At 41.5% G+C, this 20048-nt stretch overlaps 1 protein-coding gene across 1 annotated transcript in view; it reads left to right on the forward strand.

Moving 5' to 3' along the window:
- The window catches only part of LOC110876105 (protein PXR1-like), a 38829-nt gene that overhangs the window by 18429 nt on the left and 352 nt on the right, over positions 1-20048 (forward strand). The window lies entirely within an intron of this gene.

Raw genomic sequence — 20048 nt, forward strand, 5'->3', positions numbered from 1 at the left:
TAATTGATTTATGAACCTTAAATATTAGGAACTATAATTACCCTATAAGTGTTAATGATATAGTTATTCCATATCTAAGATAACCTTTACGTTCGTTCTCTTGAATTTTCTCAAACTTACTCGTGCGTTTATTCACACGGAATTCTTACGCAACCAATGTGAGTATACTTGAACCCCCTTTTTCGTTTTACTTTTTGGGGTGTAACATGTTATCTATTAACTTACACTTAAACTTATTTTGTAATGCACAAACATTCCTTATACATGCTTGCATACTTGATTACTTGATACTTTAAACTTGGGGTTATACGTTTTGTGTTAGACTTATCATTAACTTCGTATGAGCCTATCCTTGACATATATAGCGCTATAGGATTAACGCACCGCCTGTAGATTTGGGTTATGTCATGAGCTTATTGCGTTTCATCATTGGTTTGATTAGTTAAACACATGCCGATTTTATTGTTTATCTTGTATCAATAGCTTGCCATGTAGAATTGTTTAAACTCATTTTTATGCTATGTACGTATGAAACTTGTATACTCGCCTTTGCTTTTGCATTGAACTCTATTTTAATACATGTTGCAGGTTGATAGACTCGATGATGCTATGAAGAATGCAATTTAGGTGGACTTAGATACACGTCTAGATTAATTTTGTTATTTTGATGTAATGTTGAAACAATGTTGTCTTTTATTTGGAATCTTGTATGACATTTAGTCTTGAAATGAAACTGGAATTTAATTTATACTGTCACATAGTATTATGAAGTATCTTGCAATCTTGTTTTCGTCTCATCCCAATGTTTCCTCCATCGGTTGGGGTGTGACAGATTGGTATCAGAGCCATAACTATAGGAAATTAGGAAAAGTAGGAATCCTTTTACCTAGTCTATAGTTTAAGAGCTTCATTCTTATGTTTTGCTTGAAACTACATGCATGTCACTTTATGTGTTTCTTAATTATTCTCTTTGAGCCTCTTAAACATATACGTCGTTTTATCCTTATGTATTATACTTGACATGCTATTCTTATGTGTTAATACTTGTTTTATTATGTGTTAATATATGTTTAATTATTCCATTCCTTATGTGCTATTCTTGACATATTTATAATTGTGGGTTTGATCTTTAACATACATCTTCCTCACATGTTTTACTCGATTTCCACTAAACTCAAAAACACTCGCATTATACAAACGAGACGATTTCACCAAACTAGGCGTGAAACCCATAATTTGGTAAACGACTCTCATTCCGCTTGATTCTATTTTGCACGAAATTCACCATTAAGCTAGGAGTAAAATCCACATCTTAATGGAGAATTTAAATTTCAAATTCTAGTGGACCCTCGTCAACGTGTCGAAATTTAATTTTGACCCAATGAGTACCAACCACACTTACGGTACGAAGTCGTCAAGTTAGGAGTGAAACCCGCATCTCATCGACTAGTCCCACTCCTGGATTTTCATAAATCCCGCCAAGTCTCGAATTTTCGATTGAATTGAGACATGTAGTAACCGGAAGGGTGAATACCGTTAACCGATGTGTCAGCGAGAGTATACCACCTATTAGGCCAAAGCATGCTTCTCAAATTCAAAAGACATTTCGACCACTTTGGTTAGTCAACGTTCTATTTTGGAACCATCCAAGTTTTAATCGAATTTACGTTTTATTATTCTCGATCATTTATGATACAACTTCCACTTTTCGAATTCAAATTATTTTTGAGATTTCACTTGTGCGCATATATCGTACTAATACTTTTTCATGCATTTATACATTATTCACATACATGATTTCACATAATTTTATTTATATCCCTTGTAACAATAAATGGAGGCATATCATCAAGATAGGAGTGATTTCCTTACCTTGACAACTAACTCCGTTTCTTTTCTCATCTTACAACAACCTTACCAACGTGTTAGGGGTAAATCCCTTACTTAGGTGATCGTTACCAAGACTTACTTTTAATAGAATTTATTGTGTACACACTATCACGTTTATACCCAAATTGATTATCATTAGTCAAATTGCTATTTATTTCAAAATGCATTGTTTATTTAAACGTACTTCTTATCCTACAATCTATTTTCACATCACTCGCATACACAAAATTTTAATGTTGCCATAAACGCTCGCTCCTCGATTTTCAAAATGTTACGAAATGCTACTCATAAACTTAGTCGGTCTAATAAATCCATTGCCCACAAAAAAAATCGTATTTAACGTAATTATTAAAACACGCTCATCTCGTACCATTATACTAAAGACTCCTTTATTTTCAATTGAGAATCAAATCAACTTTTCGTACACACCTACAAAATATTAAAAATATCGTTAGATCGTTCACTAAAACCCTTTACAAAATCAATAAAATATTTTATTAAGAACATTTTTCAACAATCACTAGTTTCACATACCGAATTTCTTTTTCTAAGGATCAACATTTTCACAAGGACCTCTAAACTTCGAATTTCTCTGTTAATACAAGGTTATCTAAAACGATGTAATCTTATTAACTTCTAAAACCTTTTCAAACATTACTCGATACGTCAATTGAATTTAAAACATGTGGACAAGGGAACCTCATAAGAACCAACAAATTTCAACTTATGTAAATTCTTTTAAAACAAGAGTAGCGTTTCCATTCTTTTACAAAGTACCACTTCATGTAACCAATAGATGTTTTATCTTCTCTTTACAACTCACAAACTAGACTCTACATTCCAAATCGACTCAATCTATTTTGACTCAATAAACTTCGTGTTTTGCTCAAACAACTATACAAGCATATCATTTTACACGTTTTAGTCAATATCTCACAACAATCTCACACATATCACTCGTTTTCTTTCTTCTTTCATACTCGAAACTTCTTAATCTTTTACGTGCTTGGATTCGTATATTTCGATTAATACTATAAACAAAATCATTATTACCTACACTCATACTCATACGTTTTGTATTTATACTTACACCCACATGCGTAATTATACTTACACTTATACTTATGCGCATACTTTCCTTCATACTGCATGATTCATACATTCGTACCCGTACGCGAGCGGAATCCGAGGGATTCGCTTAGGTGGGTCCCATAACTGCTTATATACTACATTCGTACCCGTACGCGAGCGGAATCCGAGGGATTCGCTTCCGTGGGTCCCATACATGCTTAAACATAAACATGCTTATACACCACCTTTGTATGCATACTCATTCTTATTTTCAAATACCCTAACTCATACACAATTAGTACAAGCTATGTGGATCATACGACGGTCAATATAATCGCGGGTGTACATGGGATTATAGTGATGGGCGTATGAAAACCATAGGGTGTACTACTGTGTATGGTAAGACACGGAACGAAACACGACACCGAATAATGAGACGAACGTAACATGGTCAAAACATGGTGGATACTGTGACAACTCGAACTTTAGACTTGCTTTGTGTTACGCTAAGTGCTTATGTGAACTTAATTTTATGATTTAATGGCGGGAACATTGTGTATATGCATGATGTTTAGTATGTGATACCATGAATTTAATGAATGTTTGTTATTTTGTGCATATGTATTGTATTGCATGGGATGTGAGTATGTTAAGCGAATTGTTCACAACCCAAATGCACAACACCACTTGAACCGAACAAGCCCACAACATTCGCACAAGGCCGGTTGGGCCTTACCTTTGTACGCGGACCATTAGGGCAACCCATTGAAGGGTTCGGCCCACCTTACCCTCACACGAACAAACACCCGTAAGGAGTTTTGTTCCCTCATTTTTGTTACAACACATTATCACACACAACCCTAGTTGCTACCCCTCTCCCTCTCTCGGCTTGTTTGGGACCCGACGGCACACACACACATACTTTGAAGCTTGTGAAACGAATCAAACCTCTACCTTCATCCGGTTAGTGCTTTGATGTTGTTTGGTCATTGATTGTATGATTCATGTATGATTCGGTTGAGTATTGCTAGTGTTTAAAATAAAATCGAATTGATATTGCTATGCCTTACATGTGTATTGATGATGTGATCGTTTTTGATGTTCTTGTTACGTTGATTTCTTAACAGTCATGAATCGATTTAGTTGTGTGGAATGATGTTGGTAATTGGCCGTGATAATCGGCTGGGATGTATCGAACTAGGATAAGCATCGAATTGTTATGATTGCTAGTTGTGCTCGATGATTAGACTTGATATGAGTTTAGGGTTCATAGGAAATTGATACTAAAAACCCTTGTTTGATCTAACATTGTAAAAGGTAGTGGATGTTAACTGATAGAATGATAAGTTTGGAAACAATATTGAATGTAACCGATTGTGCATAATTCTCGGAAATTATTAAACTGATTGCACAATTGGACCACACGCACAAGCAGGCCCGATCGCACAACTGGGCTGGTCGCACATGCTGGTCCAATCACACAAGTGCAGCCCAGTCGCACAAGTTGTATGGGCCGGATAAGTGTTGGGCTGGGTAATTTACCGGGTCGCACAAGAAACCCGATCGCACAAGGGTCCCTAATCGTACAAAGACATATTGGATCACGAGTATGTCTATTGGGCCGGGAATGTCCGATCGCACAACCTGAATCGGACCGCACAAGCCCACTACGTACCATATGTTTGGGCTGCTATTGCTAGCTGAATCACACAACACAATGGGCCGTTTATAGTTGGGCCTAGGCTAATCGCACAAGACATTGCATGTTGATTAATTGGGCTGAAACCTCCATGTCTAAATTGTTATCTTTGGGCCGCTTAATGAATGGGTTTATTGTTTGGGTCGGGTATTGTTTGGGAAACATATAATGAATCGCACAAGTGTATGCTTTGATTGTTTACGTGCATACGTGCTTGCTTTGATTGTTTACGTGCACTACTTGAACACTGAACCTGACTTGCATAACAACCATGATAGGACGTGGTTGACCATTACTTGCTTACTCGTACTCTTTGTGTATCTGCCGAGCAACCCAAGGTGAGTTCACACTCTTACCAAGGCATGGGATTCCCAGGGTGTTGGGAATGGGATTGAAAGGTTGATTAGATACTCTATTGACACTATGACTAGACTACCACATTACTATCCTCGGTTGTGAAGGATACTTTCAGTTACGAGTAGTCTAGTGGTTATATAACGTGGAACACCACCACCAGTAACGTGGAACACCACCACCAGTAACGTGGAACACCACCACCAGTAACGTGGAACACCACCACCAGTAACGTGGAACACCACCACCAGTAACGTGGAACACCACCACCAGTAACGTGGAACACCACCACCAATAGAACATACAAACGGCCCAGTAGAGCCACCTGTTACAAACGAACTTACTATTACGCATTTACTTTCTGTGAACTCGCTCAACTAGTTGTTGATCATTCTATTACATGCCTTGCAGATCGTTAGGTACTTGGAGCTTGCACTGGAGAAGCGGGTCGTTGTGGACAAGGATCGTGGTTTCTACGTTGAACTATTATGATATTTAATCTATTAACTATTGTTGGATTATTTACTATGCTTCCGCAACTTAAATTATGTTTTGTTGAAACATCAATCGTATTGAATGGGTTGTTTACATTTATTATACTTGACATTAATTACATGTTCAATATGATTGGTGGCTTGATCCTGGTCAGTCACGCTCCTAAGCGGTGATACTCCGCAGGTGGATTTTGGGGGTGTGACAGATTGGTATCAGAGCCATTGGTTATAGAGAACTTGGTTTTAATATGGGTAAACGTTTTTTATTAAAACCGGACTATAACCAGAACAGTGCTCTCGACGATCCACAACGACGCTTCGCTCCACGTGCAAGACTCGACATCTTAGGTAATAAGGTTTATGTTTATTGCCTGTTTGCTAGAATTGCTTAGAACATTGCTCGCATTTTGCTTAGATACACATGCCCTTGTTATATGAGAGCGCCTATATGCCTATACTTTTCTGTCATCGTACTATTCGCGAACTTTTCTCACTTATATTGCCTTTGATGTGAAGATCAATGGCCGCACGAATTAACATGACTCAAGCCCAGCTAGAGGCTCTCGTTGCTGCGGCAGTTGCAGCCGCCCAAGCAGGTCAACCCGCTCAGCAACAACCTGCGTGTACCTTCAAGACTTTCATGGACTGTCGTCCTAGCTCGTTCAGTGGCACGGAGGGGGCAGTTGGACTCCTCCACTGGTTTGAAAAGCTCGAGTCGGTTTTCGAAATGTGTGAATGCCCTGAGGCTCGCAGGGTGAAGTTCGCCACTGGCACACTTGAAGGGATTGCACTCACTTGGTGGAACGCACAAGTGCAAATCTTAGGGTTGGCAGCTGCTAACGCCACACCCTGGAATGAATTCAAGGAACTGATCAAGAGGGAATACTGCACTAGAGAAGACATTCACAAGTTGGAGGACGAGTTGTATAACTTAAAAATGGTTGGTTCGGAAATCGAAGCTTACACTAAGAGATCGAATGAGTTGGCTGTGTTATGTCCAACTATGGTGGACCCTCCATACAAGCGTATTGAGTTGTATCTCAAGGGGCTTGCGCCAGAGATCCAGAGCCACGTGACGTCGGCTAACCTCAACAACATCCAGGAAATCCAGCGTCTCGCTCATCGCATCACCGACCAGGCAGTGGATCAGAACAAACTGCCAAAGCGTGTCAGCGCTACCGCTACTGCTACCGCTACTGCTTCTACTACACTTGCTACTCCCAGTGAAGGTAAAAGGAAATGGGATGGGGATTCTAGCAAGGGGTCAGCTTCAGTACAGTCACAAGCTCAGCAACGAAAGACAGACAGTTACCAGAGTCCCAGTCAGCACTCCTCTAGCAGCCACAGACAGGGAGGGTATCGGGGAAACCTTCCAAAGTGTAACACCTGCAACAAACATCACAGTGGCCAGTGTAATAAGGTCCGTTGTCAAAGATGCCTCAAGATGGGTCACGAGGCTAAAAATTGTAGAAGCGCTCGTCCTGCAAACCAGAATCAGCAGCAACCCCAGGCACAGCAGAATCAGCAGCAGGGTAACAAAGGGTGTTTTCAGTGCGGTGCAGAGGGTCACTTCAAAAGGCATTGCCCTCAGTTGAATAGGAACCAGAACAACAACAATCACAACAACAATCAGGGCAACGGGAACAATAACAACAACAACGGCAACGAAGCTCGTGGTCGTATGTTCGTGCTAGGTCGGGGTGACGTAGTGAACGATCCCAATGTGGTTATGGGTAAGTTTCTTCTCGACGATATTTATGTTACTGTCTTATTTGATTCGGGTGCTGATACAAGTTATATGTCATTGAAAATGAGTAAATTGTTAAAACGTACACCAACACCCCTAGACACCAAACACGTCGTAGAACTAGCCAATGGTAAAAGTGTAGAAGCCGCACAGGTAGTCAAGGGTTGTAGTATTGTTCTAGCGGGTCAGACTTTCTCGATTGATCTTATACCCATAGTTTTGGGTAGTTTCGACGTCGTCATCGGTATGGATTGGTTATCCCAACACCAGGCAGAAATCCTATGTAGCGAAAAGGTTATTCGCATTCCTCGTTTGGGTCAGGAACCTCTAGAAGTTCAAGGCGACAAGAGTGGTGCTGTGGTTGGCATCATCTCTTTCTTGAAGGCCCAGAAGTGCTTACGTAAGGGTCACACAGCCATTTTGGCTCTTGTTACAGACGCCTCAGCAAAGGAAAAGAAATTGGAAGATATTCCAATTGTACGTGATTACCCTCAGGTGTTTCCTGAAGACTTACCTGGTTTACCGCCTCATCGTCAGGTCGAATTTCAGATCGAGCTCGCTCCAGGAGCAGCACCCATAGCTCGCGCACCATATCGTCTAGCTCCATCAGAATTGGAGGAATTATCAAAGCAACTGCAGGAACTCTTGGAGAAGGGTTTCATTCGTCCAAGCTCTTCGCCTTGGGGAGCTCCAGTACTCTTCGTGAAAAAGAAAGACGGTACGTTCAGGATGTGCATCGACTACCGTGAACTCAACAAGGTGACGGTGAAGAACCGTTATCCTCTTCCACGCATCGACGACTTATTCGACCAGTTGCAAGGGTCGTGCTGCTATTCGAAGATAGACTTAAGGTCAGGGTATCATCAGCTGAGAGTCCGGGATGAGGACGTCTCCAAGACTGCATTCAGAACTCGTTACGGTCACTACGAGTTTCTCGTCATGCCATTCGGGTTAACGAACGCGCCTGCTGTATTTATGGATCTTATGAACAGGGTGTGCAAACCCTACCTTGACAAGTTCGTCATTGTTTTCATCGACGACATTCTGATTTACTCCAAGAGTCAGGAGGAACACGAGCAGCATCTTCGTCTCATTTTGGAACTCCTTCGGAAGGAACAATTGTACGCCAAGCTGTCTAAATGCGACTTCTGGCTTCGTGAAGTCCACTTCTTAGGCCATGTAGTGAACCAGGATGGGATCCATGTCGATCCATCCAAGGTAGACTCGATCAGAAACTGGCCTGCACCGCGTACGCCGACAGAAATACGCCAATTCTTGGGTCTGGCAGGTTATTACAGACGGTTTATTAAGGATTTTTCGAAGATTGCTCAACCGCTTACGCTACTGACACAGAAGGGTGTTACCTATCGCTGGGGAGAGCCCCAGGAGACTGCTTTTCAGCACCTAAAGGATAGACTTTGCAGTGCACCTATCCTCTCATTGCCAGAGGGCACAGATGACTTCGTGGTTTATTGTGATGCATCCATTCGGGGACTTGGATGTGTGTTGATGCAACGTGACAAGGTTATCGCTTACGCCTCTCGTCAACTCAAGGTTCATGAACGGAACTACACGACGCACGATTTAGAGCTGGGAGCTGTTGTTTTCGCGCTTAAGATATGGCGACACTACCTGTACGGTACCAGGTGCACGATTTACACCGATCACAGGAGTCTCGAGCATATTCTTAAGCAGAAGGATTTGAATATGCGTCAATGACGATGGGTCGAGTTACTTAACGACTACGAATGTGCTATTAAGTATCATCCCGGCAAAGCCAATGTTGTGGCTGATGCCCTCAGTCGGAAAGACACTCTACCACGGCGCGTGCGAGCGCTACAGCTTACGATTCAGTCTAGCCTTCCTACACAGATACGAAATGCTCAGGTAGAAGCATTGAAGCCCGAAAATGTCAAGGCTGAAGCCTTACGCGGCTCACGACAACAGATGGAACAAAAGGAAGACGGCGCCTACTATGTAACGGGCCGTATTTGGGTCCCACTTTATGGCGGTCTACGCGAACTTGTGATGGACGAAGCACACAAGTCTCGCTATTCGGTACATCCAGGGTCGGATAAAATGTACCACGATATTAGCACTACTTATTGGTGGCCTAGCATGAAGGCCCACATTGCTACGTATGTTGGAAAATGCTTGACCTGTGCGAGAGTCAAGGTCGAATATCAGAAACCAGCTGGCCTACTCCAGCAGCCTAAGATACCTCAGTGGAAATGGGAAGAAATTTCCATGGATTTTGTTACGGGTTTACCTAGATCCCAGCGTGGGAACGACACGATATGGGTCATAGTTGATCGACTCACCAAGTCTGCACACTTCCTGCCAATTAAGGAAACAGACAAGTTCTCCACTCTCGCAGACGTCTATCTTAAAGAAGTAGTCTCGAGGCACGGGGTGCCCACATCTATCATTTCGGATCGCGACGCACGATTCACGTCAGAACTTTGGCAAGCGATGCATAAATCTTTTGGCTCACGACTAGACATGAGCACAGCATATCATCCTCAGACGGATGGGCAGTCTGAGCGAACGATCCAAACGCTAGAAGACATGCTTCGAGCATGCGTCATCGATTTCGGCAACGGCTGGGAAAAGCATCTCCCTTTGGTGGAGTTTTCTTATAATAATAGTTATCACACCAGCATTCAAGCCGCTCCATTCGAGGCATTGTACGGGCGTAAATGCCGGTCACCTCTCTGTTGGGCAGAGGTGGGAGATAGTCAGATCACGGGTCCAGAGATTGTTGTGGACGCCACAGAAAAGATTGCACAAATACGACAACGCATGGCGGCAGCACGCGACCGTCAGAAAGCCTACGCGGATAAGCGTAGAAAGCCATTGGAATTCGAGGTCGGGGACCGGGTTTTATTGAAAGTCTCACCCTGGAAGGGTGTGGTTCGCTTTGGCAAACGGGGCAAACTGAATCCGCGATACGTCGGACCCTTCGAAATCATAGAAAAGGTTGGCAAAGTTGCCTACAAGTTGAACCTACCAGCTGAACTCGGGGCAGTTCACAATGTCTTTCACGTATCGAACTTAAAGAAGTGCCTATCAGATGAAAATCTCATCATTCCTTTTAAGGAACTCACTATCGACGAGCGGTTGCAGTTCGTCGAGGAACCAGTAGAAATCACGGACCGGGATGTGAAGGTCCTCAAACACAAGAGAATCCCTCTTGTCCGAGTTCGTTGGAACTCCAAACGTGGCCCAGAGTACACCTGGGAACGCGAAGACAGGATGACAGAAAAGTACCCCCATTTATTCGGGAATCAGGCAACCACTACTGAGGCTGAAGCTACTACTTCGGAATTTCGGGACGAAATTCCAGATCAACGGGGGGAGGATGTGACACCCCAGGAAAATCAGTGAACAGTTCAGTTTACCTAGTTTCCTCAGTGAGTGCGTACCAAATTTCGGGACGAAATTTCCAATTAGTTGGGGATAATGTGACAACTCGAACTTTAGACTTGCTTTGTGTTACGCTAAGTGCTTATGTGAACTTAATTTTATGATTTAATGGCGGGAACATTGTGTATATGCATGATGTTTAGTATGTGATACCATGAATTTAATGAATGTTTGTTATTTTGTGCATATGTATTGTATTGCATGGGATGTGAGTATGTTAAGCGAATTGTTCACAACCCAAATGCACAACACCACTTGAACCGAACAAGCCCACAACATTCGCACAAGGCCGGTTGGGCCTTACCTTTGTACGCGGACCATTAGGGCAACCCATTGAAGGGTTCGGCCCACCTTACCCTCACACGAACAAACACCCGTAAGGAGTTTTGTTCCCTCATTTTTGTTACAACACATTATCACACACAACCCTAGTTGCTACCCCTCTCCCTCTCTCGGCTTGTTTGGGACCCGACGGCACACACACACATACTTTGAAGCTTGTGAAACGAATCAAACCTCTACCTTCATCCGGTTAGTGCTTTGATGTTGTTTGGTCATTGATTGTATGATTCATGTATGATTCGGTTGAGTATTGCTAGTGTTTAAAATAAAATCGAATTGATATTGCTATGCCTTACATGTGTATTGATGATGTGATCGTTTTTGATGTTCTTGTTACGTTGATTTCTTAACAGTCATGAATCGATTTAGTTGTGTGGAATGATGTTGGTAATTGGCCGTGATAATCGGCTGGGATGTATCGAACTAGGATAAGCATCGAATTGTTATGATTGCTAGTTGTGCTCGATGATTAGACTTGATATGAGTTTAGGGTTCATAGGAAATTGATACTAAAAACCCTTGTTTGATCTAACATTGTAAAAGGTAGTGGATGTTAACTGATAGAATGATAAGTTTGGAAACAATATTGAATGTAACCGATTGTGCATAATTCTCGGAAATTATTAAACTGATTGCACAATTGGACCACACGCACAAGCAGGCCCGATCGCACAACTGGGCTGGTCGCACATGCTGGTCCAATCACACAAGTGCAGCCCAGTCGCACAAGTTGTATGGGCCGGATAAGTGTTGGGCTGGGTAATTTACCGGGTCGCACAAGAAACCCGATCGCACAAGGGTCCCTAATCGTACAAAGACATATTGGATCACGAGTATGTCTATTGGGCCGGGAATGTCCGATCGCACAACCTGAATCGGACCGCACAAGCCCACTACGTACCATATGTTTGGGCTGCTATTGCTAGCTGAATCACACAACACAATGGGCCGTTTATAGTTGGGCCTAGGCTAATCGCACAAGACATTGCATGTTGATTAATTGGGCTGAAACCTCCATGTCTAAATTGTTATCTTTGGGCCGCTTAATGAATGGGTTTATTGTTTGGGTCGGGTATTGTTTGGGAAACATATAATGAATCGCACAAGTGTATGCTTTGATTGTTTACGTGCATACGTGCTTGCTTTGATTGTTTACGTGCACTACTTGAACACTGAACCTGACTTGCATAACAACCATGATAGGACGTGGTTGACCATTACTTGCTTACTCGTACTCTTTGTGTATCTGCCGAGCAACCCAAGGTGAGTTCACACTCTTACCAAGGCATGGGATTCCCAGGGTGTTGGGAATGGGATTGAAAGGTTGATTAGATACTCTATTGACACTATGACTAGACTACCACATTACTATCCTCGGTTGTGAAGGATACTTTCAGTTACGAGTAGTCTAGTGGTTATATAACGTGGAACACCACCACCAGTAACGTGGAACACCACCACCAGTAACGTGGAACACCACCACCAGTAACGTGGAACACCACCACCAGTAACGTGGAACACCACCACCAGTAACGTGGAACACCACCACCAGTAACGTGGAACACCACCACCAATAGAACATACAAACGGCCCAGTAGAGCCACCTGTTACAAACGAACTTACTATTACGCATTTACTTTCTGTGAACTCGCTCAACTAGTTGTTGATCATTCTGTTACATGCCTTGCAGATCGTTAGGTACTTGGAGCTTGCACTGGAGAAGCGGGTCGTTGTGGACAAGGATCGTGGTTTCTACGTTGAACTATTATGATATTTAATCTATTAACTATTGTTGGATTATTTACTATGCTTCCGCAACTTAAATTATGTTTTGTTGAAACATCAATCGTATTGAATGGGTTGTTTACATTTATTATACTTGACATTAATTACATGTTCAATATGATTGGTGGCTTGATCCTGGTCAGTCACGCTCCTAAGCGGTGATACTCCGCAGGTGGATTTTGGGGGTGTGACAGATACGCCGCTTGTACTTCCTATATATAAGTGTTTTCACCATGTTACCAAACTTTCGTAAAACGTGCCATGAGAAATTCAGTGCTTTACAGACCTTTTAGACCTGATACAAAACTTTAATAACTCATAAACGCATTGCTAAGCGCGCGGTATCCGATTATCGACGAAGAGACCTCATCCCTAACGCAACGTTTTCGTTCGTCCAATACACTTACCCTTCTCATACTTGCATTCGTTTATTAGATCAATCATTCCCTCTCTTACCTCCATTATCTGTTGTCCTTCATACAAACCTCGTTACGAACAAATCTGTTTATACGTACGAAGTCTAAAAGTACCTTCTTGGTTAAAACTATCATTTTACTCTTTATTTACGTGCAAACATATTTAGTTGGCTATACCTTCGAAATCGTTTTACTTAAAATACCTAGTGTTCTCATTCCTAATCAATAAATAATTTCTTACAAACAAGTGATTTATTACTTTTCTTTGAAATCAACGAAATTCTTCTTACAATTTACAGTGCAGCCACACTTTTCTTCGAAATGCTTACCGTTTTATACGAAGGTTATACTTCTTGGATATCATACTTTAAAGTTACCTCTTCATTTTGAGTTATTCAAACTTGTTTAAACTCGTTTGCCTATACACACACATGCACGTTTTATTTACGACTAATGCCTTAAATCATTTTAGTCAAACAACCTCTTTTTTTTTACAAACCTAACTTTCCGTTCCTCAAAAGTTCATACTTTTCAACACGTATCCAAACTTCCGAGTCTCAATTTCTGACGATCATTCTTTAGCCAAAATCCCTTTAAAGCCTTCCTCTTGAATAAAATTCGGGACGAAATTTCCGAAAGGAAGGGAGACTATAATGCCTTGCATTTCTGTAATTCTATTTTTTTAGAAAAATTCATATTCGCCTTCTATTTTTAGAATCACAGTCGAAATCAGATCGAGAAACGAACAAGAAACGATAACCGACACATTTTACGCGCTTTTAGCGATTTTCGACAACATTTACGTATTTTAATAAAAAAAATTATATATCCTAAGATATTTCATGACGTTCGGTTGTGAAAACGGGCTTCAGAGGCGTATCGGGCCGCGCGAATCACAAGAAACGGGCTTGTGGGCCTTGGGCCAAGCCCAATTGAGAAAACCTAACTATATAAACATCCTAACTTCTTCTTCCTCATCCTAACCAAACCCTAGCCCCCCAAGAATTCTCTGCCTTCTCTCCCTCTACTCCTGTCGCCGGAGCAAACTCCGGCCGGCTCCGGTCATGACTCCGGCAGAGGCCACGCACACACCAGAACCCCTAACTCATTACACTCTCACACCCACACTCACCTGTTTTTTTTCCTCTCTAAATCAATGGCCAGCCACCTCTATGGCAGAGCCACTCGACGGCAGACGCTGGAGAACGACACAAAGAAGGAGAGCCATCGGTAGAGAGAGGGAGAGAGTGCGACGAGAGAGAGAGCGGCGGAGAGAAGGAACGACCGACCACCTCCCCGTGGTGGCGGCGACTTAACAGCGGCGCGGCAACGGCAGCGCCGCCGTGAGCGGCGGCGGTCCTGATTCTCTTCCGACATACCTCCGACAGTCCCGGTAAGTGCCGACACCCTGTTCATTTTCGGTTCGAGTTTGAAACAGGTTCACTTCAATTCCAGTTGTTTTTTTTTCTTTGTATTATAGTTGGTTCGAGTCACGTTTCGGGTAGTATTTCGAGTTCGGTTCAACCCGAATCCAGTTCGAGTCTCGTTTGGGTTTGTTTGGAGCCGGAGACTCCAACCACCTCGACAGAATCGGAGGTTCACGATGGGTTTACGTCGACTCGCCTTCGAGACCCGCGGCTTTTCCTTGCTGTTTCGCCGCAATAACCGGAGTTACACCGGAGAAACCGAGCTCGGCGAAACAACGTCACGATGTTCGTCATCTCGTTCTGTATACCCTACTTCTCTTTGTTTCCTCATATTGTCCATTGTTAAAACATTATTATTTTGACATTATAAGCTATCAAGGAAAACTGCAAGTTTGGAAAACTTACATCGGGTCGAACAGTTCTGTCGTTACTTTTGTATAATTAATGGTTGATCAATTGTAAGTCACTAATATATATATATATTTTCTTTTATGGTTGTGCTTCTTTTTCATCAATTAAACGTTGCATCTGTCAAATATTTTTCGAAGTCAATTCAACAAATTCTGTATATACATAATAGATATATAGCTCACACATACTATTGTGGGTGGGACAACTTTGATGTTGTCATCTCACTGGTCATATATAAAATGATTTTAGAAAAAGATTAACATAGGAAACAATGTAGGACAGTTGTTGGCCATTTATTTTGGAGTCTAAATTTTAGATTCATTTTCCTATTTTTTTATTAAAATAAAAACTCTATAATTTCTTTTCATTTAATTCTTTTAAAACCTTTATAAATTCTTAAATCCATTATTGATTAAATGGTTAAAAATAAATTCTTTTTATATTTCTCTTTCTCTTTATATTAAACTCTAAAACTAAATAACTACCAAAGCTATTAATGAGATAAAATATAGTACCCGATTAATCGATTTATGAACCTTAAATATTAGGAACTATAATTACCCTATAAGTGTTAATGATATCGTTATTCCATATCTAGGATAAGACTATGGGGTATGGGGCTTGGGTTGGGGCGTGGGTTGGCTGAAAACGCCCAAGCCACCATCCCGGGTGGGCTTGGGTTGGGGCGTGGCCCAAGGGGCTGGAGTTTGAAGCCGGGCATGGGGCGGGTCTAGCAAGGTGACATGGCGGGCTCTCAATGGCCAAATCAAACTAGCCGTTGGGCTTGCCGTTGGGGTTTATTTTTTTAAATTTCATTTAAAAATACCTTACCATATTTAACATTTTTCTCACACAATATCAAACACATAAAACACAATCTTGCCATGAGTTCTTCAAGTTCAAGTGAATCGTCATCATCATCTGACGATGGTGCGGAAATATTTCTACAAACGATCGCGGCGGTGGTGAAAGCTATCGTGGAAGACGAAGACGATGAGGAAGAGATTCCGCAACCTAAACGGAGGAGAAGGTACATCGCTCGTGAACTGCACACCGTTAACAATTTGTTGGTAAGCGATTACTTCTCAGCGGAACCTAAGTATGATGAAAAAATGTTTAGGCGTCGTTTTCGTATTAGTAGAAACTTATTTTTAAGGATATCTAGAGGTCTTGAGGAGAAGTATGTTTATTTCCAACAAAAACCGGATGTAACCGGGCAATTAGGATTTAGTACGTGGCAAAAGGTCACCGCCGCACTTAGGCAGTTAGCGTACGGCAATAGTTCGGACATTATGGATGACTATTTAAAAATGTCTGCACATGTAGCTAGAGAAAGTCTTCACAACTTTTGTTCGTGTATTTTAGAACTTTATAGGAAAAGATATTTGAGAAAGCCCTCGTTCAGTGACATGCAACAAATATTGGAACATCACGCAGATTATCATGGGCTACCCGGGATGCTAGGTAGTTTAGATTGTATGAAATGGCCTTGGGAACTTTGTCCTACCGCATGGCAAGGCGCTCACACGAGTGGATTTCACGGGATGCTAGCCATCATGCTTGAAGCGGTTGCGTCCCAAGATCTTTGGATATGGAATGCGTTCTTCGGTATGCCAGGTTCACATAATGATATTACCATCATAAATCACTCGCCCTTTTTCAATGATTGGGTAAATGGTATAGGACCCAAAGGAACTTTCTTTGTAAATGGGGTTGAGTACGTGTATGGGTACTACCTAGTTGATGGGATTTACCCAGAGTGGGGGGTTTTTGTAAAATCGTTCAGAAGACATGGTACCATGGATCTAAAGAGATTAAAGTTTAACAGGGTCCAAATGGTTGCACGTAAAGACGTCGAGCGAACATTCGGTGTTTTGAAGAAAATGTGCCGAATATTGGCAATGCCTTGTCGACTATGGGACAAGGATCAGATTGGAAACGTGATATACGCATGTATCATTCTTCACAACATGATTTTGGAGGATGAAGGTAGAGCGGTCGTTACCTACTATGATGACGATGACCCCCAACCAGGTAACGTAACAGTTAAAGACGAAGATAAAGCGTCAAATGAATTTTTGATCAAGTCAAGGGATATACATCACAACCTTCGATCTGATTTGGTGGAACATGTTTCAACGATTCCTGGGTTCGAAACCGACGAAGACGACGTAGATGACGAAGAATGATTGTTTTTTATTTTGATAATTATTTTGTATGTTTATGTAGTTTTTAATGGTTATAAATATATATATATATATATATTAAAAAAACTTGATGTGGCTTGGCCACGCCAGCCCAGCCAACCCCACCATACCACCCAACAACTTGGGTTTGTGATTTGAGTTTTCAAGTTCCACATGTCAACCCATGCCCCAAACCCCCGTCCCACCATACCCCAGGGTCTAACCTTTACGTTCGTTCTCTTGGATTTTCTCAATCTTACTCGTGCGCTTATTCACACGGAATTCTTACGCAACCTATGTGAGTATACTTGAACCCCCTTTTTCGTTTTACTACTTTTAAGGGTGTAACATGTTATCTATTAACTTACACTTAAACTTATTTTGTAATGCACAAACATTCCTTATACATGCTTGCATACTTGATTACTTGATACTTTAAACTTGGGGTTATACGTTTTGTGTTAGACTTATCATTAACTTCGTACGAGCCTATCCTTGACATATATAGCGCTATAGGATTAACGCACTGCCTGTAGACTTTGGGTTATGTCATGAGCTTATTGTGTTTCATCATTGGTTTGATTAGTTAAACACTTGCCGATTTTATTGTTTATCTTGTATCAATAGCTTGCCATGTGGAATTGTTTAAACTCATTTTTATGTTATGTACGTATCAAACTTGTATACTCGCCTTTGCTTTTGCATTGAACTCTATTTTAATATATGTTGCAGGTTGATAGACTCGATGATGCTATGAAGAATGCAATTTAGGTGGACTTAGATACACACCTAGATTAATTTTGTTATTTTGATGTAATGTTGAAACAATGTTGTCTTTTATTTGAAATCTTGTATGACATTTAGTCTTGAAATGAACTACACCTATTTTTGAAAAACGCCCGATAATGCCCCTTGCTGACTGTACTGCCACATGGCAGAAAACGCCCAAGTAGACCTGGCAAACGGGTCAGGTCATGGGTCAAAACGGGTTCGGGTCAAAACGGGTGAATTACAAAAAAGGGTTGTTTTGGTTCGGGTCGAAACGGGTTCGGGTCGGATTGGGTTCGGGTCAGAACGGGTTCGGGTTGAAACGGGTCTGGGTCAAAACGGGTTTCGGGTCGGGTTGGTTAAAAATTGCTTTCTTTAAAAAAAAAGAGAGGTTGAAACCGATCCGAAACGAAACCGAAAACTGAAAGGATTGAAACGAAACAAAAAAACTGAAAAGAAACACAAAAAACTGAAAGGATTGAAACCGATACGAAACGAAACCAAAAAAACCATCAAAACGAAACAAAAAATGAAAACCGAACTAAAACGAAACCGAATAAACGAAATCGAAATTATATATATAATAAAAAATGGGTGCCTGTGTTTCATCGCATCACAAATCTTGTGCAATGATGGTACACATATCATCTGGGTCTGATCGTAAACCTGATATTAATCAACCTCATTCGCCGATTAAAGAAAAACTTCTGATCATCCCTGTTAAACCTCAGCTGCCTCCTCTTCAATCAACCCATGAATCTCTCCATTTTGGCATTGTTCTCTACCCTAGATTACTAGGGTATGTTGTTTGTTTGATTAAATCGGGAGTGTTTTTAAATTTTGTCTAAATTGGTTGTTGTGTTCATCGGTTCGGTTTTCGGTCTATAAATATGTTATCATAAGTTTTCAGCACTTTTCTTTTCTGGCCATCCCGTAGCCGAAACAAAAAACCAATTCAAAATGAAACCGAAAAAAACCGACCAAACCGAAACAAAAAACGAAACCAAACGAAACCCGTCCCTACCCGAAACGCGTCCCGTGCGAAAACTCGTGTCGACCTGAAACCCGTTGCGATCCGAAACCCGTCCCGTGCGGAAACTCGTGTCAGCCCAAAACCCGTTGCGATCCGAAACCTGTCCCGTGCGGAAACCTGTGTCGACCCGAACCCGATCCGAACCGACCCGTTCCGGTCCAAAACCCGCCCCGTGCCAAAACCCATCTCGATCCGAAACTCAACTCAAACTGAAACCGTTCCGATCCAAAACTTGTTTCGTGTCGTAGCCTTCTTGTGCGGATACTTGTGCCAGCCCGAAACCTATTCTGATCCGAAACCTGTCCTGTTTATTTAAGGTGCTAACCCACATCGACCCATTTCTTTAAAGTTGTCGACCAGTTTTGACCCGAAAATAACAAGATGGAATTTCAATTGACCCGTTGTGACCAGTTAAGTTAAAATATCTTACCCAAACTAACCCATATAATTTTAAAAGCAACCCAAACTAACCCACTTGAAAGCCTTTAGGTCAAGATTGCCACCTCTACGCCCAAAGATAGGGGCTTTATTTAGCTAAACCACTACACATGGTCTGATTGTAGTGGTAATGGTGGAGTAAAGCACCGCCCTTTATGGTGGTGTAATGGTGTTTGAGGGTGTCATTGGGTAAGGTGGCAACCCCATCATGCACCATTGTACATGGTCTAAGTACCCGAGATATGATTATGACTTGGTGTTAGTGTTGTTAAACATGTGAAAACATTTAACATCAACATCCCAACATAGAATTGTAAATGACTAAACTCCATAAGAAGGATTAGCATTTTATAGAATATCGAATAACACCAAAGTTTTAATTGCTTACATTTCTTGCACATATTTTAGTTTTCATAACTAACAATAAAAATTTTATTTTCAAGTTACCCTTAATTTAAGCACATAAAATAAAGATGCAACAGTCTTTATATAAAAGCGTAAAGATAAATAAGCCCATGAACATAAGTCTTTAAAACTTGACGAGTAAATACTGTATAGAAC

This window comes from Helianthus annuus, chromosome 9 (assembly GCF_002127325.2).
Source record: "Helianthus annuus cultivar XRQ/B chromosome 9, HanXRQr2.0-SUNRISE, whole genome shotgun sequence".
Taxonomy (NCBI): domain Eukaryota; kingdom Viridiplantae; phylum Streptophyta; class Magnoliopsida; order Asterales; family Asteraceae; genus Helianthus; species Helianthus annuus.